At 36.8% G+C, this 25,260-nt stretch overlaps 1 long non-coding RNA gene across 1 annotated transcript; it reads left to right on the top strand.

The window, feature by feature from the left end:
- The first annotated feature begins 6 nt into the window (after window positions 1–6).
- On the top strand, window positions 7–25,260 carry LOC130541521 (uncharacterized). Its single transcript, XR_008955578.1, has 3 exons — window positions 7–188; window positions 6,511–6,623; window positions 23,664–25,260. It is a non-coding gene; the product is annotated as an uncharacterized LOC130541521 (long non-coding RNA).

Raw genomic sequence — 25,260 nt, 5'->3', positions numbered from 1 at the left:
ACATACTGGAAGGGTAAGACCCGATGCAAGGCAAGGAGAGAGCTCGAGGTGGTGGCTGCTGGTTAGCTCCCTCTGGGCGCGGATCTGGCCAGAAGTGAATGCACCAACATCCATAACTCCTCGGAAAAGCCGGCTGACTCCCCTCGCTCCTTTCTCGGATCCGCTGCCTACGCCTCTGGAGCCTCCCGGTGAATGGTGGACGTGGGTGGCCGCAGCAGCAGGAGCTGGTGGTGGCGTTGGTGGTGTTGGTCACCAGCGCTCTTCGCTCCCCCAGGAGTTACTTTGTTCTCTTCTTTACTCCTTTCTTCACCATGTTAGATGCCAAAAAGGTCTGAAAAACAGATGACAGCACGGTGAACAAAACCCAAGGGAGGTGGGGTGGGGAATAGGGGGAGATATCTGCACCCCTCTGCGGTTGGCACCTTCTGGTCTCTCTCTGCGGAGCCCCAGCCTGCGAGCCACTTCTACAAGTATATCCCTTTGGAGTTGTCAGAAGTGGAGGCAGCTGCCCAGTCGCCGTTGTTTTCTTCCCTCTCTTCCTTTCTGTTTTTAGTGGTGCCTGCCGATTTGAAGGCTGCCGAAAGTCACTTTTTGTTTTGGGGAACGGCGGCTGGTGTTTTGTATGGCCCTATCTCCCACCCCCTTCCTTTGGAAAGTCCGCTTGTAAACAGGTTGAAGCCTGGAGTCTAAATGTCAGTGATTCTAAGCCAGAGGTGGGCTCTGCCTCTGCTGGTCAAACCTCATTTGCAGGGGTGGAGAAGAGGGGGGAGGGGGTCAACCGGCGGTGGGACATCTGAAACCCTAGGCTGCTGGGAACGCCAGGGAGAGGGAGGGTGAAAGGGGCAGAGAAGGGGGTGGGGGAGCAGGGGAGCGAGGAGAGAGCGCGATGCCTTTGCACCGAGCTCGGGGGCTGCCAGGTCCCTTCCTCGCCGCGGCTGTTGCGGCCGCAGCCTCCGCCGGCGCCTCTAGCTCTGGCTAATTCGCTGCTAAAGCGTCCTATGCTTGCAGCGCGGGCCACGGCGCTGACGGTATCTTCCCGCTTTCCGAATTTTGCTGTCTTCCAGCCTGAACCAATCCCTTCTGGGGAGCCCCTTTCTCACTTGTTTTCCAGCGTAGGGTCTCCTCCCCCCACCCCCATTTCTTTTGGCAGTGAAGTACTTGAGAGCCACCTGGAGCCTGGTGCTTGGCTGACTTTTCCCCCCTTCTCACTCCCAGAAGAGGAGAGGGCTGGGAGAAAGCAGAAGATGCTGAGGATTTTAAACCGTCCAAAGCAGCAGGTTATAAACTGGTCGGAGCGAGCACAGAAAAGGAAGACATAATTAGTGTCCTTTCCTCCTCTGCTGCCAGCTTCCAAGGAGGTCTCCTCTTTAATGAATCACTGATTTCTCGCTTCCGTTGCTGAAGTAAAAAGTTCACACTTTGGCCCTCTCTGCCTTTTAAGCTCAGGGAGATTTATCGTCACCCTTAAAAGTTGCCTCTCTCGGCGCAAATGAAATCAGGGACCCAAATAACCGATTTCTAATTGCTAACATGAGCCCTTCACTGAATCATGCGTGCACTTCAAAGCAAACGCACTTTATGGCGATCGCAAAGATTTTACCATATAATTTGGCTGAATACCCTGCTGTCTGTTTTCTTTTTTATGCAATTTCCTTTGCACTTTGTCATAAAGGGGAGGTTTTTTTTTTTCTATCTTCACATTTAATGTTTAAAGGGCTCTGTTTTACAATATCACTGCACTACTAGTCTTCCTCTCCTTTTCACACTCTTTCAAGCCACCCCAACTCCTCCCTTGCTCGCAGAAACTAGCTCACAGCCCAGGTATTGACAGAACTAAGTCCAAGGCTAAGAAGCCTTTGCCAAGAGTTAAGAGGCACAAAAAAGGAAATACTGTGATAATCCATTCCAATCTGAATAAGAAACAGCTCCTAGAGGACCACTTCTTTAAGAATGACTCTAAACTAGGGAACGTTTAACTAGAAGGAATGCCTAAACATGTACTGGAATGAACTATCTATGTCACATAGGACAGTTAGACATTTGTGTTTTGTTGAAGCCCACAAAATTGCCAACATTTTAAGGTTTTGTACCTACAAAAGTGGTAATTTCATATGTTTCAACCTAAAATTAGGCTGCCAATGTAAGACAGAGAAACACTTCAAGGTGAACTGGGAGTTTAACAACAGCAACTGTAATTTGGAGGGAACTAATTAGAAGAGTCTGTGTTCACACAAGCTAGGATCCCTATGATGTGCGTTTGACCTCCATATTGGTTGTGAACCAGAGGAAATGCGAAGAAAAAAGAATTAGCGTTAGAGATGAGCATTAGGAATGATTGCTCAATTAAGTATTTAGTGACTTGAAAAATGAGTTTACATGAATGTTCTTATATTTTTCTGTGTATTCAAATCCTTTGAAATAGAATCATTTAATACTAGAATCAGGATTTTAATTGCATTAGTTATAACTCATGCAGTGCTTATTTAGAAGAGTTCAACAATGTGGTGAACATTACAATAGGTTTTTAAAGTTTAATATAATTAGCTCTAATTTCGGTAGATATTAATTGGAAAGTTAAGCAAATAAAGAGCACACATCAAGCGAGTCTTTTTCTTTAGGATACTGAAAAATGAACCAACAGTGCTAATTTCAATGTTTTAGTTCACAGTTTTATACCTGAGAGGACAAATGCCTGAAAGACAGTGTAGTGTTTCCCATGGATTTGGGTTTCAGCCCAATGGTCCAGAAGAATCCAAATGTTTGAATTTACAACTAATTAAAACTACATTTTTTTAAAATTATGTTTGATGAAACCATACAATAAAGATTCTGCTGTGAAAAGTTACAAAACACAGGAAGTTATTATTTTGGGGTTTCTGTACAATAGGAACCAACACTATTGATGCCACTTTGGGGTTTAAAAATTTTTGTTAAACTCACCCTAGACATGTGCCCCTCCAATCCAAAGCTAGTCTCTCTTTCTCCCTCTCTCTCTCATGCACACATCTACCAACTTTATGTTCCAGTAGAAGAAGCCATTCAGATCTTTTAGCTAGGAGTTTCTTTTTTTTTTCTGTCTAAAATGAGGGAAAAGATGTCTTTAAACTTTCATATTAAAATCTGGTTGCAGCAGGTGCAGTGTTTGAAAGTTCTAGAGCCCCTTCGCTGCTCTTCTGTACAGCGTGATGACAAGAGGGCATTTACAAAACAGCCCAAAGGAAAAGCTGACATAGCTTTTTAGATTATATCTCATTCTTCTTTTTCTTTTCTGTGCAGCCTTTCTTTTACAGCACAGTCGAATCCCTAAATACCCGACTACTTTGCATTGTTAGGTCACCTCTTAGGTTAGCCCGAGAAAGCCTGAGAAAAGTTCCACAGGAAAGATGCACTATTTAACGGAATTCAATCTCTCCCAATAGATTTGAATCACTAACATAAATGTATGAATGTAGATTATATCTCTGTAATGAGGCCTGAATCATTCTCAGTTACTTCAAAGGACTGAAATTCTACCTTCCTTTTTTAGCTGCAATAATCAGGTCTTAATGGGTTCCTTTATTAATTGTTTCTTTGCTAGGATTGAAAAGGACAGTACAAGCTTCAGATTAGAGTGGTACCTACTAATTCTCAAAGGCTGTTTTTCTCTTTTATCCAACTTCTGGAAGGCATACTTTATTTCTATGCCCTTAAACATATCTGCTACTATCAGGCTAGCTCTGTATTGAGAGAAATAGATGCAGCCTTTTGTTACGTGTGATGTCTTGAGAAATGATTGAGGCTTTTTAAAACAAGACCATGGCAGCAGCCATTGAAGAATCCTAAAACCTGGCTCTTGAACCTCAGAGAAGCAATCAGTGTATGTACTAGCAGATCCTTCAGTAGCTATTGTGTTTGAGCAGTTTACATTTTACATATGTATTGCCTGGATTCTTTATGTTGCTCAGCACTACCTGTGGTTCAGTTACAAGATGTGTGCCCTATTATGTATGATGTTATTGGCAGCGTCAGTAAGCTGCTTCAAGTAATGCTAAGTAAGGTCAAAAGTCAGCCACACTGTTCAAAAATTTAGACATATGCAGGCCTCATTTTTTCACCCTGTGGTGCAGACCTTATGAGTATGTGTCGCAGCCCATTTTTCCCTTTTGGACACAGAACATGCCAGTTTTAAGTCATCGTTAGGACTTGTGCACTTCCCAGGCTGCAGCTAGAAATGATGCTAATAATCACTCACATTTGGGTGAATGAAGGAGTGATATCTTATTGTTTTTAAACCAGGAGCTTCAAGTGAACAGAAAAGAAGTGTTATCCCACAGATAGTGGTGTGCAGTGCTTCAGAGCCAGTGGGAATCTTAGCTATAACTGAATCCAACACATGTATTTTATAGATGAATAAGCTGATTCCCAGGTCACTCCATGGTAGACCAGACTTTGGAACTCCTGTGATAGACCTTAGGCTATTACCCTAATTTTTGCAACACCTGTCCTGTTTATATTCTTTTTCTTCCTCCCTACTCCCTTTCTTACCATTGACCATTCATCATTCTAATATGTCTAAGATGGCAGAGTAGAAATGATAAAAAGAGTTAGGGGTTTAGTTATGGAAAAGCAATTATATCTTTGCTGCAATAGATTAACCAGAGAAAAGTAATAAAATAGTGTTGAATTATTAAGTATCAGCTGGTTAGCTAAAATAAATATTGATATATGCTTGGCAAAGGGGGATATTTTATCAATGCTTCCGAGATGAATACAATCAAAAAGTAATGAATATCCCATATTTTCAGAATACCCCAATTTTTTTAATAGAATCTGAATTTATAAGTTCACCTCTAGAAAACTGATGAGACTTTCTAGAAAAGTAGATTTATAATTTGATCCGGGTTTCTGCGTTCTAATATTAATTTTCCATAAAGTATTGTGATATTTCAAAGCATAGGTTGCTTAAACAATTTTTTTTCAAAGTTTGAAACTAAGGTTAATTTTCTGTTCCCTCACTTTCAAACAGACTCAATGATCTGTTATTAGGAAGGAAATATGGCCAAGATGATAAAACGGATCTTTTGTAACAAGAAAAGAATTCTATATAAGATTGTTTAAAACATACAATAAATCACCACAAATTCCTGGAAACTGAACTTTGCATCTTGGCACTAAACACAACAAACATATTTTCACAAAGCTGCTGTTTGTCCCCTCCCAGCTGATGGTAAACAGAACCTTCCCTTGACAAAGTTGTGAAGTCTCTGAAAAGTTTTGTTTGTTTTCTGTGTTCCCAGCTGTCCTTTTGTAGATCTGTGCCTCTTCCTACTTCAAGCTCTCTAGGCATCTTAGTCCTGCTATCTATGGCAAAATTGTAAACATTCTGATATTAGTCATTTATGTTTGTGAATTAACTGACAGATTATAATATTTTCTTTAAAGTTGTAATGTCATGCCAACAGACATTTAACTGGTTTTTATTCAATTAATGTTTATTGAGTGCCTACTATATGCTAGGTAGGCATTGTGAATGGTGCAAGGTTTTTCCAATAAATTAGACAGAGAAACTTACCCCATAAAGAATGTGCATACATGATTGAATGCATGAATTTAGGCAGTTTATCATTAATGATGGGCAAAATATGGTTATCTTAGGACTCAGAAACCAGATATTGGAAAGAGAGATATTGAAAAAGAAAGAAGAGCCCCTGAAAATTCTTTTTGATTTTCCTTTTCTCTACAACAAGAGCTAAGGAAAACTGTGACTTCTATTTATGGCTTCACGAATGATTAAGACTTGATTTCTCCCTATTTTATGTCCCTGGCACAATCCTTTTTTCTAGATTTTCTCTACAGTGTGGAGATTTTGGTTGCATCCTTTCTGTCAACCCAACCTGACCTCCTCTCTTTTACTCCTGCTCCCAGACTCCTGGAAGCATATTTCTTGCTTTCTAGTTTATTATTTTAATTACTTCCCAATAAAAGTTCCCTAATCCATTTGCTGTCCTCTGTGCCTCTTATTATGAAATATAATTTGACCTGATATCCATTCTATTTGAAAAATTGTGCCTCTGTTAAGCAAATTTTGACAAAAAGAATGTATTTTCTATGAATTAAACATTATTGTGTTGGGGGCAATGCAATATCTGCTGTACTGGATTTCCTTCAATTGGCCCCCAGATCCATTCTTTCCCCTCCTCTGTTCAGCTCTGTGCTGACATGTGTGAATCACCGGTCCTTTTTAAACAGAAGACTTTGAGTTTGTTTTGTCAATGGGAGAATGGAATCCTTAGATCAGCACACAGAAGGCGAGAGAACTCTGGATATTTCCTCCTCTCCTCCTTTATGTTTCAGTGACACTTTTCTGGCAGTGTCTGTATCCCTTCCCACTGGGTGACCCCTCCTCTAGGACTCTGGCTATCACTGGCAACCCTAAAATAATATTTCCTCCCCATCTTCTTAAGCTCAAGAACTGGTAGCAGTTCCTGTCTATTACTTGCCTATCATCATTATCCCTTGTTTCTTTCACAGTGCCTGCACCTTTGTAACTGGTTATTTTATTAAAGTCTCTTCACTTAAATCAACTGGGAAGAATTCTGTCCTACTCAGGACACTAACTTCAAACTGCAGTATATACCATCACAGTAAGTAACCAGTTCATAAAATGTGGTTTTTTGGATATCTGAGATAACAGGGAAGTGCAAATTACTACAAAGCAGGTTGTGAAGCATCTAATGCTTGCTTGGTGATGTACAGGATTCCTTGAACCATACGAAACGTAATGCCGCATGACATTTGCCCTCTAGAAATGTATAATCTAATATTGAATTTTGATTGATCATTGCAGAGTTTTTTATTTAGCTAATGATTTTGAGGTCTAAAATCAAAGAGTAATTTATTTTGATTGCTGACTGTTCAATAAAATACATTTATATAAATGACTTCAGAAAAGGAATCCAATAAAGTAGAAATTATGTTCATAAATGACATACATTTATGGAAAACTGTAAAGTTCTAAATTAAAATCAGCTTTTTTCTTTTTAGTTTAAATATTTCCTAATATTAATCTTTACTAATTTTTAAAATCATTAATGTTTTTATAAGGAAACATGTTATACTGATGTTTGTTAATAGTTTGGTGTATAAAAGAATGGGGGAAATTAATATTATTTTCTAGCCCACTGAGAGGTATTGTTTGAACATTTTCGTTTCAACTAAAGACAGATCTTTAAAAATAAAGAAATATGCAGCCCTCAATTGTACAGCTAGGTGCTAAAGCTAGGTAGAGCACCAAAAACCCCAAGATGAAATACATTTGCAGATAATTTTGTGTATTGCTCACTGTCTAGACAGTTTCACAAATTTCATAAACAAATGACTTCTTATAGAAATCAATATAGCCTAGAGTCTATGAAGCCCAGATCAGGGCTTAGTCTTTCATCTTCTAATCTTATAACCCTGAGAATTTATAGAATTTTGTATCTTTATAGCTAGAAAATACTTTAACTCTCTTATTTCTACTGCCCTTACTTTACAGGTGGAAAAAAAAAAAAAAAAAATGAGAGATCTGGGATCACGAAGTGAGCTGCCCAGGATGACAGGGCCGATAGTGACAAGCTGCTTCCTGTGCACTAAACTAGTGAATGGCAAGCACTTCAGCCTTTCATACTTACAGATATAATGCACTTCCAAGAATAACAGTGGTCCCTTCTGAGGCTGTGGGGCAAGAAGGAAGAGAGGGAACATTTCAGAATCTCTGGGGCATTTGGCACGTGATGTTTGGAAAATTCTCAAGGTGTATTGCAATGTTTGCCTTCGGAAGGTTCTGACCTTGTGGTTGAAAACTTCTGGGCTATCGCTAAGTTAGGACAGCATTTTGATATATCTCTTGAATCTTAGCTAGGGGTGAAGGAGACTGCTTTTAGGTTAATGGTTCAACAGTAGGCCCTTTTGAAATTCATTTCTCCTTAAAAATCTATAATGTCTCCTTCTTTCCTATATGTTAAGTATAAATTCTGGCTTTCATATTCCTATTGCAGTGATATGGTTTGGCTGTGTCCCCACCGAAATCTCATCTTGAATTCCCACATGTGGGAGGGACCCAGTGGGAGGTAATTGAGTCATGGTGGCAAGTCTTTCCTGTGCCGTTCTCATGATAGTGAATAAGTCTCACAAGATCTGATAGTCTTAAAAAGAGGAATTCCCCTGCACAAACTCTCTTTCTTTGCCTGCTGCCATCCATGTAAGATGTGACTTGCTCCTCCTTGCCCTCTGCCATGATTGTGAGGCCTCCCCAGCCATGTGAAACTGTAAGTCCAATTGAACCTCTTTCTTCTGTAAATTGCCCAGTCTAGGTTATGTCTTTATCAGCAGCATGAAAACAGACTAATACATTCAGTTATCAGCAGAAGTTTGGCTATTTTAATTTGACATTTGAATTATATTGGCAGAGGGAGAAAGAACTTAGAAATATTTCTTTGGCCAACTTGTGAGAAAGAAACATTCTTTTGCTTTACACCATTGTAGCCATGTTCATCTGTGGGTGAATTAAGGTAGAGTCTTCCTACCTTACAGCACTAGATAGTAATGTTTATTGATTTAGCTGGTATGTTTTCAGTGTTTCGCCTATACTTGCTGTTTTATATATTTTTTCCCTAAAAATAGGAAAATATATATAAATATATAATTTCCTAAAATATATATGAGAAATATTTTAATCATGTATTTTCTACAATTTGAAACTTAGTTGTGGGAAATCACCCAACTCATTCCTGTCATTTTATAAACACACACACACACACACACACACACACACACACACACACACCCCTTCAAGGACCTCTTATTAGACATCTAGTCTTGTTTTGAATTTGAAAAATAAAGCTTATCAGATCATTAGGAATAGATTGAAAAAATAATAAGAAGCTTAAAGACTTACATATACAATTTTGGCACTGTTCAATATCTATCTATAACAGATAAATGTTATTTCTATTAATTATTGCTAGATTCTGTTTTAGAGGTCAACTTCTAGACTGACAGAAATAATGCTAGTAAAAGAATTGCACAGTAGAACAATAAAAGTAGCCCACTGTAACTGGAAGGCAATTAAGAGCATTTGATTTATCAAAGAAATTTAAGTGTTATATGATTAGATGCATAAGTTATTTGCCCTCCAGTCTGACAAGATAGGGGAAAAAGTAGAAAGGAACATGGACCTTAGATATGAAAGTCCACGTCCAGGCAGGTGAAGTTACTTGCCCAAGTGGCAAAGCCAGCATTTATTTCCATTTTCTGACACAATCCTCTGCCTAGAAAAGCCCTGGGCACCCAGATTCAGTACTCTGAACCTCAGAAATGCCAGTTGGCAAAGTCTGGGGGACTCCATGTTGAGAGAGCCTAAGGAGTAAGGACAGTGGTACTTCACATTATGTCTTTTTATATTTTTCTCTTTCACGTGCCTGATTTTATTGTTTATTCTAGAAAATTCTGGGTTCTGAAGGCATACTTAAATGAAAGCAATACCTCTGCTTCTCTGTTTCATTCCCAAATGTAGAGGTTTGTTCTGCAGAACCACCTGCTCTGTTTGAGTATTGATACTACAACAGTAGCAGTAAAGAGAGCCCTTGTCCTTGACTTGGGACCCCGCTCTGTGTCAAGTTAACCCTTCTTCTTTCCTTTGGGGGCAGATACCTAACTTCTGGGCTACTTTTCCACCAAGATGAAAAAGAAATTGATTATTTTGCCTAGAAATCTAAGGCTGGATAGTGCACATCCATTCTACATAATTAGTGGAGGAAAAAAACTTTGCAAGCTAGCTGAGGATGTTCCCTGAGAGCATTTGAAGCTTACTTTAGTGAAGATTCTTAAAATGACCTCAAGGGGGGCTCTGAGGAAAAAAAATCCCTATTTACTCATTACTTAAGAGTTAGAATTTAGCTAACAAACTCTGCTGCCATTCTCACCTCTGTTTTGGTATTTTGAGTGTGTCAGTTGAATTTTAGCTACTGCATTTTTAAAATAAGTAAAACTTTAAAGTAGTAAAATGAGTCTTAACCTAAAGACAGGATCTCCTATTATCAAAGTCCAAAATGAAATTGTTTGTAGGGTTAAAAAAATTATAACTAAGCAAAGCCAGGGGAAAAAGTGACTAGTTTATCTTTTGGTAAAGAAGCAAGGGAAATGAAATACAGCAAGGAAACCACATCTTTGGTAAAGTTAGAAACCTCAGCCTCAGAGTTTTTTTTTTCTTTTTTAAATAAAGAAACTTTTAGATTTAGCAATATAAAGTATAATTCGTTTTGGTACTTAGGAACATTTTACTGATAAACACTATCCTTTCAGGCCTACTGAAAATACACACAGTTGTATCCACATGACAGCATATAAAGGTTTTATGAAGAAATTAATTGCTGTATAAAGTTTGGGGAGCCAATTTCATTTTCATCATTTTTCTGTCTCAAACGTATTTGCTTCTGTCATTTGGAGGAAAGCTTGTCTCCTGGTTGAATTGTCTTTCTTACAAAATGAATTTTTGAAAGCTACCCAACTGAGGAAGGGTGAATGACCATTAGGAAAAATTAAACATTTATGGCCAACATTTATGATGTTGGTGGAAAGGAAAGAGAAAGCTGTGTACTCCAATTTCCATCAGGAAAGTGCAGAAGCTGGAAACAGAACGTTATGTTCAGATAGGAGGAGGGGAAGGTGGAATGTTTTGTCACAGTGCTGCTCCCTACAAGGGACTAGTAAAGGGAGGGATGCAGAGAGCCCTCCTGCAGCATGCAAATGGAAGGGGCTCTGATCCAGATCCCTGCCTTTGGTCAAAGCATCTCAAGACTAAGAGCCAGGGCCCAAGCACTTCCCTCTGTGGTGAAGAGAAGTGGATGAGGCATTGTCCTCAATTTCAGGAGTGTGTGATGTTCCTGTAAAGAAGCTGTATGTTTAAGAGCCTGATGGAAGGGAGTGTGTACCTTGAGCACATTTTCCAAAGTGACACTATTTAAGACCCTGATATGGTTTGCCTGTGTCCCCACCCAAATCTTGAATTGTACCATAATTCTCATTGTCATGGGAGGGACCTGGTAGGGGGTGATTGAATCACGAGGGCAGGTTTTTTCTGTGCTGTTCTTGTAATAGTGAATTAGTCTCATGAGATCTGATGGTTTTATAAAGAGGAGATCCCCTGCACATGCTCTCTCTTGCCTGCCACCATGCAAGACGTGACTTTGCTCCTCCTTTGTCATCTGCAATGATTGTGAGGCCTCCCCAGCCATGTGGAACTGTGAGCCATTAAACCTCTTTCCTTTATAAATTACTCAGTCTCAGGTATGTCTTTACAAGCAGTGTGAGAACAGACTAATACAGACCCCTTACCTAAGTTAACCTCTTTTTATATGTTTTATTTCTAGCACTATTGTATAGGTATTAAAGTTAGTACAAGTAACATGATTTTATTTGGGAATGAGTCTTCAACTAATAGATTTTTAAATGATTTTTCATGATAAAATGACCTAAAATACATAGAGTATGGAAGTAATGTGTTTTTAATTGGACAATATTTTGAAACAGATCAGTGTTTTCTTCAGTAGATGTGTGTGCTGTGTGTTGTTGAATATTATTCTGGATTTATTCTCCAACAAAGTGTATTTCCTGGAACTGTTTCTTGTAGAAAAATATACAGTTTCTTAGTTTTCACTTAGTAGACTTTCACATTGCTGGAGAATGCCAAGTCTATTGAGGATGAAAGGGAGATAGGGAATGATGATATAATATGGAATGAGATATGGAATAATGCCTGATAACCTGTGCTTTAATAAATTCTATTAATAGTATCTTCTGTCACATGGGGAGGAAAGAATAATTCAGAATACTTGTCAGGCTTACATAGTTTATTATATTTTCAGATGAATGGGAAAAGAGGTAAAGGTTGCTAAACCAAAAATTAGGAAATCTACATTATATTTCTGGTTCTGACACTCATAATTTTGTGTCTTAGGGATAATACTTAGGCAAAGGGATAGAGACCATTTGGCTCTAAAATTTTCTAACCTATGAGACCCAGAATAATGATGTATGTATTGTATTAGCACCACTTAATGGCAATAGTAAAAATAGGTGGTCATTAACATGGAAAACCCAATCTAGTTACTTGGTTATTTCATGGAATCATGGAATTATGGAACTGAAAGTCCTGTCTAAAATCAAGCTCTGTTTTCATTTTTTTGCACAATTGCACATGAAACAACTATGGTCCATAGAGGAAAAATTACGTTCCTGATATTAGCCAGTTAATTAATGACAGAATCTTTAGGAGCCACATGCCCCAAATTTCTAATATTCTTTTTACAATACCAATATTTTACAGCAAACAGTAAAATTTTGTTGTTTTTTGGAAAAAAGATAATGAGTAATATAGTGAGAAAATGCAAATGTTGATAAAAGGGAACTCTGACTAAATGGATTTTTTAAGTCTTATGCAAGTGTCTATAAAAAGGTGTTGCATAAATGTAGGTATTTTATGATGGGAAGGGTTTGAAAGTCAAACCCATGGTACTTGCATAAAGATAAGAAATTGAGTAATAGGAGTTAACCATGATGAGATGATACTACTCTGTTTACATTTTTAATATTTGACAGTCCTTAATTGCACTGGTGTTTTAGGCAGTTTTAGCTAAAATAGGAATTAATTGCCAAAAAACTATCCAAAACTGCATTAATGAACAGAAAAATGATATAATTTCTAGGAATTTATCCAAAGGAAAAAGTCCTTGGCCTTCTCTTCATCTGAAAAGATGACTTAATTTTGAATATGAATCACACTCTTGAACTAACTGGATCTAATTACTCCCTATTTTGGTCCTTTCTTCTTCTAGGAATACTTCTGTAAACAGAGAAGTTTATCATTAAATAATTGCTTTTATCATCACCCAATGAAATACTTTTGTGATGGTTAATTTCAAGTGTCAAGTTGACTAGGCCATGAAGTGCCCAGATATTTTGGTCAAACATTATTCTGAGTGTGCCTTCGAGGGCGTTTGCAGATCAGATTAATATTTAAATCAGTAGACTGAGTAAAGCAGATTGCCCTCTCTAACATGGGTGGGCCTCATCCAATCAGTTGAAGGCCTGAATAGAATGAAAAAGCTCACCCTCCCATAAATAAGAAGGAAGTCCTCCTTCCTAACTGGGTAAACTGGGACATCAATCTTTTTCTGGCCAGGCACGGTGACTCACACCTGTAATCCTAGCACTTTGGGAGGCTGAGGTCAGGAAATCGAGATCAGCCTCTCTACCCCATCTCTACTAAAAATACAAAAACTAGCCAGGTGTGGTGGTGCCCACCTGTAATTCCAGTTTCTCAGGAGGCTGAGGCATGAGAATCACTTGAACCCAGGAGGCAGAGGCTGCAGTGAGCAGAGATCACAGCCACTGCACCCCAGCCTGGGTGACGAAGTGAGAGTCTGTCTGAAAAAAAAAAAAAAAAAAAAAAAAATTCTTGCCTTCAGACTCAAGCTGGAAAAGCAATTCTTCTTAGGTGTCAAGCCACGGCCATTCAGAATGAAACTTATACCATCAGCTCTATGAGCTCTCAGGACTTCAAACTCTGATTGAAACTACACCATTGGCTCTCCTGGGTCTTGAGCTTTCTGACTATAGATCTTGGAACTTCTCAGCCTCCATAATTCTGTGAGCCAATATATAGATGTATTATAAGATAATAAATAAATTTATAGCTATATATATATATATATATGAATAGGATATATATATCCTATTCATGCTATTTCTCTGGAGAACTCTGACTAACACAACTTTATTTGCTTTTTTCCCCCTGAGAAAACTTACTGTAGACTTTTTACAAAATCTTAGTCTAATAATTTCTTTTTCCGTATTTTTGTCAACAATGATTATATGCTAATCTATATACCTTAGAATATCCTCCTTGTTCCTTTTAAACTATGCTTAGAGTGTCTATATCATGAATTTTAACCAATACTGATCTCATTCCTGTTGAAATGGCTTTGCAGTTAGATGAAAATAAAACTGGTTTTCATTTTTTGAATTTCCCAATTCTATTTTTAAAAAATTGTCTAGTAATTAATTTTAACAGCACCAAATTGTACAATTCTGGGGCCCATGATTCTTGTGTTAATCTATATGAAAATTGTCTTTTGGAGTTTTGCAATGCAGAGCTTTATGTAGAAGAGACTGCTGGCTGCCTATCCAAGAAGTACAACCAGCTTTTTCCTTTGTGACAGAGTCTCTAATTTATTTGTTGAACCAACTCTCCTCTTGAAGACCATATAACTCACTAAACCAAAAGTAGTATACCATTGTTTTTGCTGGCAATTGGACCTAGGATGGATATGTGACATAGTTCTGGCATAGGGGAAGTCTTCTGGCAACCTTACTGATAAATAAAAAGAGATGTCCCTTTTATTCTGCCAGGCATTGTCATATGTAGACACAGTTCCTGGAAGTATGACAGAATTTGTGACTATGAAGGGAGAAGTGGAACTGGGCATAGGTCAATGCAATTAGGTATCTGAAGAATAGGGTGAAAAAGATTTTTAAAACACAAAGAAACTCTGGGACCTATAGCACAATGGTGTCCCAAAAGAGAGAAGGGAGAGCATGTGGCACACAAACAAAAGAGAATAAATAGTGGCCAAAATTTCCGCAAGTAGGTGAAAGATACAAATTTATAGATTTAGAGAAGTTCAGTGACTCCCAACTTATATGATAACTGCCCCATATGTCTTAAAGAAATTGGACTTATGTAAAAATTTGCAGGTAACATTTTATAGTGGTAAAATGTTTAATATTTCCCCCACATATCAGGAATAATGCAAAGATGCACACAGTCACCACCATTTGTATTCAACATTGTATTGAAGGTCCTGATTATTGAAATAATAAACTTTAATTTTCTTTTTTCTTAATTGATCTAACAGATCATAGTTTGTTCAAAATAATAATAGTATTGTATTCAGCTATATCAATAATCATCTTAAACATCAAGGTCTAAATAAACAAATTTAAAAAAAGAGATTTTCTGAGTAGATAAAAAAATAAGACCCAACTATATGTTGTTTGAGAAGAAACTCACTTTATATATAAAGACACAAACAGATTAATAGCAAAGGGATGGAGAAAGATACGCCATGCTAAAACTGTTTTTCAAAAAGCAGTAGTAGGCTGGGTGTCGTGGCTCATGCCAGTAATCCCAACGCTTTGGGAGGCCGAGGTGGGTGGATCACCTGAGGCCAGGAGTTCAAGACCAGCCTGGCCAACATGGTGAAACCCGGTCTCTACCAAAAAAAAAAAAAATACAAAAATTAGCCAAGTGTGGTGGCATGCACCTGTAATCCCAGCTACTCAGGAGGCTGAGGCAGGAGAATTGCTTGAACCCAGGAGGTGGAGGTTGCAGTGAGCCAAGATCGTGCCATTGCACTCCAGCCTGGGTGACAGAGAGACTCTGTCTCAAAAAAAAAAAAAAAAAAAAACCAAAAAAAACTGGAGTAGCTATTTTAACTTCAGACAGAGCAGACTTATTATCATGGATAAACACAGGCATTACGTAATGATAAAGAGATAGTTCTTCAAGACGACATAACAATCCTTAATGTATATGCACCTAACACCACAACATCAAAATACTTGAGGCAAAAAACTCATAGACTTTTAGGAAAAATAGATTAATTCATGATTACTGTTGGGGACTTTCACACCCCTCTGTCAGAAATGGACAGATTTAGGAGACAGAAAATCATTAAGTACATAGTTGAACTCAACAACACCATCAGTCAATTGGATGTAATGCACATCTGTAGAGTACTTCATCCAAACACAACAAAATACAAAATCTTCTCAATCTCTCATGGAGCATTCAACAATATTGACCACATTCTGGGCCATAAATTCCATGTTCACAAATCTAAAGTAAAAATTGTACAATGTCTGCTTTCAGAATACAATGGAATTAAAGCAGAAATTAATAACAGAAAGATAGCTGGAAAATTCCAAAATACTTAGAGATTAAACAACAGACTTCTAAATAACACGTAGGTCAAAAAAGAAATCTCAAGTGAATTCAAAAAATATTTTGAACTAAATAAAAATGAAAACACAACTTATCAAAATTTGTAGAATACTATAAAACTAGTGCATAGAGGAACATTTATGACACTGAATGCAGATATTTAAAAAAGAAAGTGCTAAAATAAAGTTTCTAAGCATCTGCCTTAGGAAACTATAGTTTTAAAAAGTGCAAATGAAATTCAAAGTAAGCAGAAAAAAAGAAATAATAAGAATTAGAGCATAACTCAATGATATTGAAAGCTGGAAATTAATAGAGAAAAGTCAATGAAACCAACAACTAGTTCTATGGAAAGATCAATAAAATTGATAAAACTCTGGCAGGCTAAGAGAAGAGAGAGAAAATATAAATGATTAGTATAAGAATGAAAGAGGGAACATCACTATAGATCCCATGCATATCAAAAGGATAATAAAAATATTATGAAAAGTTTCTCCTCACAAATTTGACAGCCTAGGTAAAATGGACCAATTTCTTGAAAGACACCACCTGCCAATCATTATGCAACAAGAAATAGATGATTGGAATTAGGCCTATGTCTATTAAGGAAATTGAATCGATAATTAACAACCTTCCAAAATAGAGAGCTCAGATGGGTTCATTGATGAAGTCGACAACAACACTTAAGCAATAAATTATAGCAATCATCTACAATCTCTTACAGAATATAGAGGCACAGGAAATTCTTCCTAATTCATTATATGAGGTCAGCATTACCTAACCAAAACCAGATAAAGCCATTACAATGGCCGGGCATGGTGGCTTATGCCAGTAATCTCAACAATTTGGGAGGCCGAGGCGGGTGGATAACTTGAAGTCAAGAGTTCGAAACCAGTCTGGTCAACATAGTGAAATCCCATCTCCGCTAAAAATACAAAAATTAGCTGGGCGTGGGGGAAGGCATCTGTAATCCGGCTACTCAGGAGACTGAGTCAGGAGAATCACTTGAACCTGGGAGGCGGAAGTCTCAGTGAGCTGAGATCATGCCACTGCAAGCCTGGGCAACAGGGCAAGACCCCATCTCAAAAAAAAAAGACAATTCAAAAAAGGAAACTACAGACCAATGTCACTCAGGAACATAGAAACAAAAATCCTCAAAAAATATTCAATTAAAAAAAAGAATCCAACAATATATAAAAAGAATTATAAACAATGACCAAGTGGGATTTATCTCGGGTATTCAAGGCTGATTGACATTCTAAACCAATGTAATCCATCACATCAACAGGCTCAAGAATAAAAATCACACAATCATATCAAATTCAACACCTATTTATTAAAAAAACTATCAGGAAATTAGGAATATAAACTTTTTCAACCTGATAAAGAACACACACACACATATACACACACAAATCCACAGTAACATAATAATTATGAGAAACTTGAAGTTTTCCCACTAAGATTAGATACTACTGCTTTTAAACATCATATTGAAAGTCCTAACTAATGCATAAAGACAAGAAAAGGAGATAAAGTGTATACAAATTGGGCAAGAAGATATAAAACTGTCTTTGTAGATGACATGATCACTTATGTAGACAATATGAACAAAATAAACAAAAATGCTCCTAAAACTAGTAAGTGATTATAGAAAGGTTGAAGGACACAAACTTAATATACAAAAGTCAATCACTTTTTAATATACCAGCAATGAACAAATGGAATTCGAAATTAAAACAGAATTTTATTTACATTAGCACCCCAAAAATGAAATACCTAGATGTAAATTTAACAGAATATGTATAAGATCTGTATGAGAAAAACTATACAACAGTAATGAAAAATAGCAGATAAGAAATAAATTGAGAGAGAGTCTATGTTCATAGATAGGAATACTCAATATTGTCAAGATAGTAGTTATTTCCAACTTGATCTATATACTCAAGGCAATCCCAATAAAAATCTTACGCAGATAATTTGTGGATATTCACAAACTGATTACCATGTTTATATGGAGAAGCAAAAGACCAAGAATAGCCAACAAATTATTAAAGGAGAAGAATATAGATGACTGATATTACCGAAATTCAATACTTACTATAAAGTTACAGTAATTAAGATAGTTTGGTGTTGGTGAAGGAACAGACAAATATGTCAATGAAACAGAAGAGTAAGTACAGAAATAAACTCATAAAAATATAGTCAACTGTACTTTGACAGAGGAGTAAAGGCAGTACAGTGGAGAAAAGATAGTCTTTCACTTGCTGGTGGGAAAAGGAAATGGTACAGTCACTTTGGAAGACAGTTTGGCAGTTTTTTACAAAACTAAACATACCATTAGCATTCAATCCAGCAATCATGCTCATTGGTATTTACCCAGATGAATTGAAAAGTTGTGCCTCTACATGAATGTTTATAGCAGCTTTATTCATCATTGCCAAAACTTGGAAGCAACCAAGATATACTTCAGTAGATGAATGGATAAATAAACTATGCTACAGTCAGATGAAGAATTATTATTCAGGGCTAAAAAGAAATGAGCTATCAAGCCATGAAAAAACATGGAGGAAATTTAAATGGCTATTACTAATTAAGTGAAAACAATCTGAAAGAGCTACAGTTACTATATGATTCCAACTCTATGACATTCCAGAGAAGGCAAAACTGGAAACAGTAAAAAATTAGTGGTTGCTGAGAGTTCAAGAGAAGGAAATGATGAATAGGCAGAGGATAGAGGATTTTTAGGACAACGAAACTATCCTATACAATAGTACAATGCGCCTGTAATCCTAGCACTTTGGGAGGCCGAGGTGGGTGGATCACGAGGTCAGGAGATCGAGACCATCCTGGCTAACACAGTGAAACCCCGTCTCTACCAAAAATACAAAAAATTAGCCTGGCAGGGTGACACACGCCTGTAGTCCGTTACTCGGGAGGCTGAGGCAGGAGAATCGCTTGAAACCCGGGAGGCGGAGCTTGCAGTGAGCTGAGACTGCGCCACTGCACTCCAGCCTGGGCAACAGAGCAAGACTCTGTCTCAAAAAAAAAAAAAAAGTACAATGATGGTTACATGTCAATATACATTCATCCAAACCTATAGAATGTACAACTCCAAGAGTGAGCCACTATGTAAACTATGGACTTTAAGTGATAATGATGTGTCAATATACATTCTTAGATTGTAACAAATGTACTACTCCGGTGCAGGATGTTGATAGTGGGGGCGGTAGTTGTTGAGGGGCGGTGGGCAGAGTGTGTATGGGAACTCTCTGTACTTTCTGCTTAATTTTGCCATGAACCTAAAACTCTTCCAATAGATAAAATTTATTAATTAAAAATTCCCTGACACCATACACAAAAATTAACTCAAAATGGACTATTGACATAAATATAAATGCTGAAATCATCAAACTTTTAGATAAAATGTAATTTTCATGATGTTCATGTAAGCAAATGTTTCTTAGTTTACAGAAACAATACCTATAACAATTGAGAAATTATACTTTATCAAAAATTAAAATACGCTTATCAAAGTACACAGTTAAGAAAATGAATAGGCAAACCATAGGTGGGAAGAAAATTGTATACATACCGCTGGCAAAGAGCAGGTATATGGGATATACAAAGATACCCTATAATTCAATAAGCAAAAGACAACTCAATTAAAATGCGCAAAAACTGTACAGACGTTTTACAACACAAGATATATAAAAGGACAGTAAGCATGTAAAAAAGTGTTCAGCATTATCTGGCATCAGGAAAATGTGAATTAAACCTGATGTGTGCAATTCATTTAGAAACACATATAAAGTGAAGTGGCTGGATTGCTAAACAGGATGATGGTGACATAGAGATGTATGCAATAAAGCAAGTACAGTAAAATGTATATGGTCAAATATAGGTGATGAGTATTAGGATGTTTATTACAAAATTTGTTCCACTAAGTTGTATGTTAAACTTTTTCCATAAGGAAATCTTGGACAATATAAAGACAAGTGAATACAATAATATTTAAACACTAATAAAAATGATTTACAATTATGAAATATCTAAACTGATCTAGAATGTGGAAATTATACATTTTATTTAAGAGCAGTAAGTGCTGCATAGCAATAACACAGAGAGGACTAGATGGATTGGGATATGGGAGGTGCCTAAAATTTTAAATAGGGTTGTTACAGTCTTCACTCTGAAAATTATGCCCAAGTTCAGAATTAAAGAAGGTGAGGAAATTAAGTAAGCAGCAATTTGGAGGAAGCTTGTTATAGTTAAGGGTGACAAGTGCAAAGACCCTGAGGTGGACCATATCTAGCACATTCAAGAGAGAACATGGAGGTCAGTTAGCTGGAACAGAAGGAGCAAGGTGTAGAGTAACAGGAGATCAGGTCAAAGATCTGGTAAAGAGCTGCAGGTGGACCTGTGGGTTCATGCGTGTAAAGACTTTGGTTTTTATTCTGACAGAAGTAAAGAACTATTGAGATTTTTTAGGAAAATAATGGCATCATTGGTCTTAGGGTGAAAAGAATTACTCTGACCACTGAGTTAAGAGTAGATTGTAAAAGAACAAAGGTAGAAGCAAAGAGACCATTTTGACAACTAGAGCAGTAATCCAGGACTTTAGCTGGACTAAAGGTTATAACATTAAAAGTGGTGAAATGTGATTGTATCCTGGTTACATCTTAGAGTATAATCAAACTGATTTGCTGATGTGTTGTATGTTCAGCATGAGAGAAAGAATAGTGGAGGATAGCACCAAGATTTTTTGTCTTGATAAAGTGGAAATACTGAGTTTGTGTAAGAGACAGAAGAAAAGGGGAGAAGTGTTGGAGTGAAACTATCTTTGAGTAGGCAAGAGAGAATGAAATACGGTGTATAGATGAAGGGATTAGATTTAGGGGAATAAACAGTTAATTTTACCATGGGTGAGAGAACATGGTATATGATATAGATCCTGTCAAGTGGCAAATTTGTCTCAGGTAGCTTGTGAGAGTTCCCTTTTGATTGCTTCTTATGTTCTTAGTGAAATAAAAATACTTGGTCATCAACTGAATTTTATTTTTATCTTTACATTTAAAAATGTACATACTCTTTGACCCAGACTTTCCACTTCTGGGAATCTGTCCTTTGGAAATAAAACACTGGCATACAAGGACATAGGTACAAAATTTATTAGTGTATCAATGTTTATAGTGACATAGAAAAAGCTTCATATTTAATATTCATCATTCATAGAGAAATAATTTTATACATTTTGTGTCATTCCTATTATTGAAAATTTTTCTCTCCTTTGAAAATCCAGTAAATGTATGTATATTTATCTGGACGGATGGTCATGTAATATTGTTAAGTGGGCAAGGGAAAGTAAAAAGTATTGTGTATACTGTTACTGTTTTAAATGAACAAAAATAAATCTTATATACATTTCGCATATGGATAAATATGTTAAGAATAAACAACTAACAATTTAAAATTGGTTAATTGAGGGAATAGAAATGGAGGATTTGTGCTTTAGATTTAGTTTTTTTTCTTTATGTATACTTGCATTGCTTCAGTTATGGTAGGAAACACATATTGCTTTTGAATAAATACTTACCAGAGAAAATTTATTTTTTAATAAAAGCATATTCAATTTATTTGTAAAAAAAGTTACCTACATATCTGATAATTTTGTGTTGGGAGTATCATTCGATATCATTATGTTCGTATTTAGATTTTGTTTAACCGTTAACAGATACAGCTGAGTTTAACTCCCACTCTATAACACATCTGTCAAATGCTTTCTGAATGTCGTAAAGATTTTGCATCACATTTTAAAAGTTTTATTTCAAATATCAAATCATATTTATGCCATATTTTTATTAATAACACATTTTATCATAATGCAATTACCTTTCCAGTATACCTTATATATTTTCTAATTTACCTTTCAATGTAATTCATGTTATTATGTCTTATGGTGATGCATGAATTTACACTCTGTTCAGCCATTATAAAATTATGTTACTAGGTCATTATAAAATTATGTTACTAGGTTACCATCATCCCAGATCACTTTTATTACACTTCCTATTTGTATTTTTATTATATCTCTCAGTTTATGGGTTTATTTTGCTTATGATTGAGAAGTAAACTGATTTTCACTTTTTGTTGTAGTTGATTTAAATATTCTCTTATAACAGTTTTAATAAAATACTATTTTCCTATAAAAGAACACTTAATCATATGATTATGTAAAATGTATTTTTAATGGAACAGAGTTTATATACTGCTATGGTCTGAATATTGGTGTCCCCCAAAATTCATATGTTAGAGCTTAATACCCAATGTGATAGTAGTAAGAAGGTGAGCCTTCAGGAAGTGATTAAGGCCTGAGGGCTTCATCTTCGTGAATGGGTTACTACCCCAACTAAAAAGAGGTTCAAGGGTACTCCCTGTGCCTTCTGCTATGTAAGGACTTAGCAACAATGCACCATCTATTAAGTAATGAGTGAGCCCTTACTAAACACCAGATCTATTGGCATCTTGATTTTGGACTTCCCAGCCTCCAGAAATGTGAGTAATACATTTCTGCTGTTTGTAAGTTACTCGGCCTAAAGTATTTTGTTATAGCAGCCCAAAAGGAGTGAGACACATATGCATATTAAAATTACTTCTAACACCACCACAGTTATCAATCTTCTGTCCGGCTTCCCTCTGATGCCTTTTACTATTTCACGGAGCTCTGACCCTAAGTTTCCCGCATTTTTGCTTCCAGCAACCTGTACCTATGATTGCTCAAAAGAGGACCTCCACACAGGGTAACTCTTCACTAAAGAAGGTCTAGTGCAATGCAAAAATATGAAAGCCAGCTCTCTTGCACTGGGGCAGAATAACTCTGACATACATCCTAGACTGCAGAGAACCCTGGTGGAATCAAGTTGCAGCTATCCTCTAGGGCAGGAGGCTTTGCCTAAAATTGCATTGTTGTTTGCGTTGTTCCCCTCCCTTTCCTGCTTGTCTCACTCCCTTACCCTGGGAGTTCTTTCTTCAGAAATCACTTGCACATGGATTCTTGTGTCTGAATTTGTTTCAGGGACACGCAATCTAAGTTACACTCAAACTACATGGCTATTAAATTCCTGTCTAATCAAACCGTCACCTTTAGGCCTCTGCTTTTTATTTCTTTTCTGGAAGATAAGCAATTAAGTTGTTTCAAGAGGAGATTACTGAAAAAGTGCATTCTTTTAGGGTTCTAATATTTTATACAAATCTTCTGGCAATAATTTCTTATTCTACACCAATTACTTTATTGGTCAAAACTGAAAATTCTATTTGAAAGTTGAGTCAATAAAGAATATGTTTAGGAAGAGCCAAGATCTATCAGTTTTTTTCAACTCAAGTTACATTTGTTACCACTTATTTCACATTCCTAGAAATCTGTGTTAGAATTAATTTCTATCCTAGCTATTTTTTAGAAACCATTTTTCTTACTCTCTGCCCTGTTCTATGTTCTTTATATATACTGGCTTATTTTACCTTATACCCCACCTAGAACAATGATTGTCCAAGTCATTTGATCCTGGTTATTGCCCAGTTCTGACCCGTTGTTTCTTGGTGTTGACTTCCCTGGATTATTGGCTGTCTTGGCTTTGACTTTTAGGCTTCTTTGGTTTGACAGAACATTTGGACACATTTCTGCAAACGGACACTTGGCATCTCTTCTTGGAACAAAATTTTGTATTTGGACTCTGGCACCATGCACCACAGATGCAAGCAAGAAGCACTTCTACCTTCTGAGGCGGCCCCTCAAACTCAAGCCAGCTAGGCTAGGCCTGTCCAGCTTTCCTTCACAAAGAAGGATTGGAGAGTTGCCGCTTACTGACTTTCTCAAATGTCATTACTTAGCCAGTCTTCTGAAGATTGAGATTCATGAACATTGGACTCTTGCCTGTAATTACAATTCTTAAGTATATTAACCTTATTTTCAGCTGTATTTTTAGTTGCTTTCTGACTTCATCTTGAAAATACCTATACTCTTTCTGCATTTATTCTAATCTTACTTCTGATCTTGATTTTAAAAAGATCTTTATCAATGAAATCACCTCCAAGAACTATTTTTGAACTTTAAGATGTATTCTTAAATTTTTAGTGAAATAGGATTTAGAATCAACTTTGTGAAGATTACTAACAGAAAAATGAATAGCTCCTACCATAAGGCGGTTTATAGTTAATGTAAAGAATATTATACTTGTTTATACATGAAAAAGCCATTTTCTTTCTCTAAACCTCAGAGAGCTATATATATTTAATGAATAAATGAATGTATGATGAATGAATTCCTGTCAGTCTTTAGCGAAGTCTTATCTCTTATTTTGAATTCTTTCTTTAGCCCCTATGTCTTCATAAATTCCAACCAATATCCAGGATTAATTCAAATTCCTTACAAGGATCTGAGAAGGGTTGGAGCTGTGGTATGGGTATGACTGGTAGATAGTTTTGAGCAACACTATCACCAGAAAATCTCTATTTTTCTCCCAGTGACTTTTTGTTGAGGGTTGAAGAGTTTCCTTGAAGGTAAAAAAAAAAACTGTACTCATCCAAAATGTTACAGATGTAACTTATGGTTCAATAGAAGCCTCTGCAAGCCAGGATACAGAAAGAAACTTGAACCTTTGCAGAAGCTTGCAGATTCAGCAACAGAGACTGAGATAAGAATGAAATGGTAATTCTGGGTATGGTGTGGTGCCAAGTCCTGAAACCAGTCCCAATATACCTACCCTAGAAGCATGTGGACATCCTGAGGACATGAAGGGCTCTGCGTGTGATCCAGAACAGGTGTTCCACTATATTCTAAAGTATTTATGGGCTGTGGTAGGCAGAGAAATTTATCCAGCAAAAATTCATGAATTGTTACTGAAAAGTGACTTCTCAGATAAGTATTACATTTCTCAGCTCTCGTCGTCATTAAGCATTACCATGGTGACTCAGATCTATCCAGTGGAATATTGTAAGAAGTGATGTTACTATTCAAGATCTGGCTCATGGAAGTGCTCCTCTGTGATCTTCTCTCTTTTTTTTCTGCTGCCTATAATAAAAACTTCTCCCAGGGAACTTTGGAAGTCTCATGCAGAAGACAGCAGAAACTTCACCAATCTGGGTCTCTGTGTGACTGAAAGTATAAGAGATGGCAGACCCATCTACCTGTTCTCTCACCTTTTAGTGTCACATGATCAAGAAATACACTTCTATTGTCGAGA

This window comes from Pan paniscus, chromosome 4 (assembly GCF_029289425.2).
Source record: "Pan paniscus chromosome 4, NHGRI_mPanPan1-v2.0_pri, whole genome shotgun sequence".
NCBI lineage: Eukaryota > Metazoa > Chordata > Mammalia > Primates > Hominidae > Pan > Pan paniscus.
This window is presented reverse-complemented; position numbering and strand designations above follow the sequence as displayed.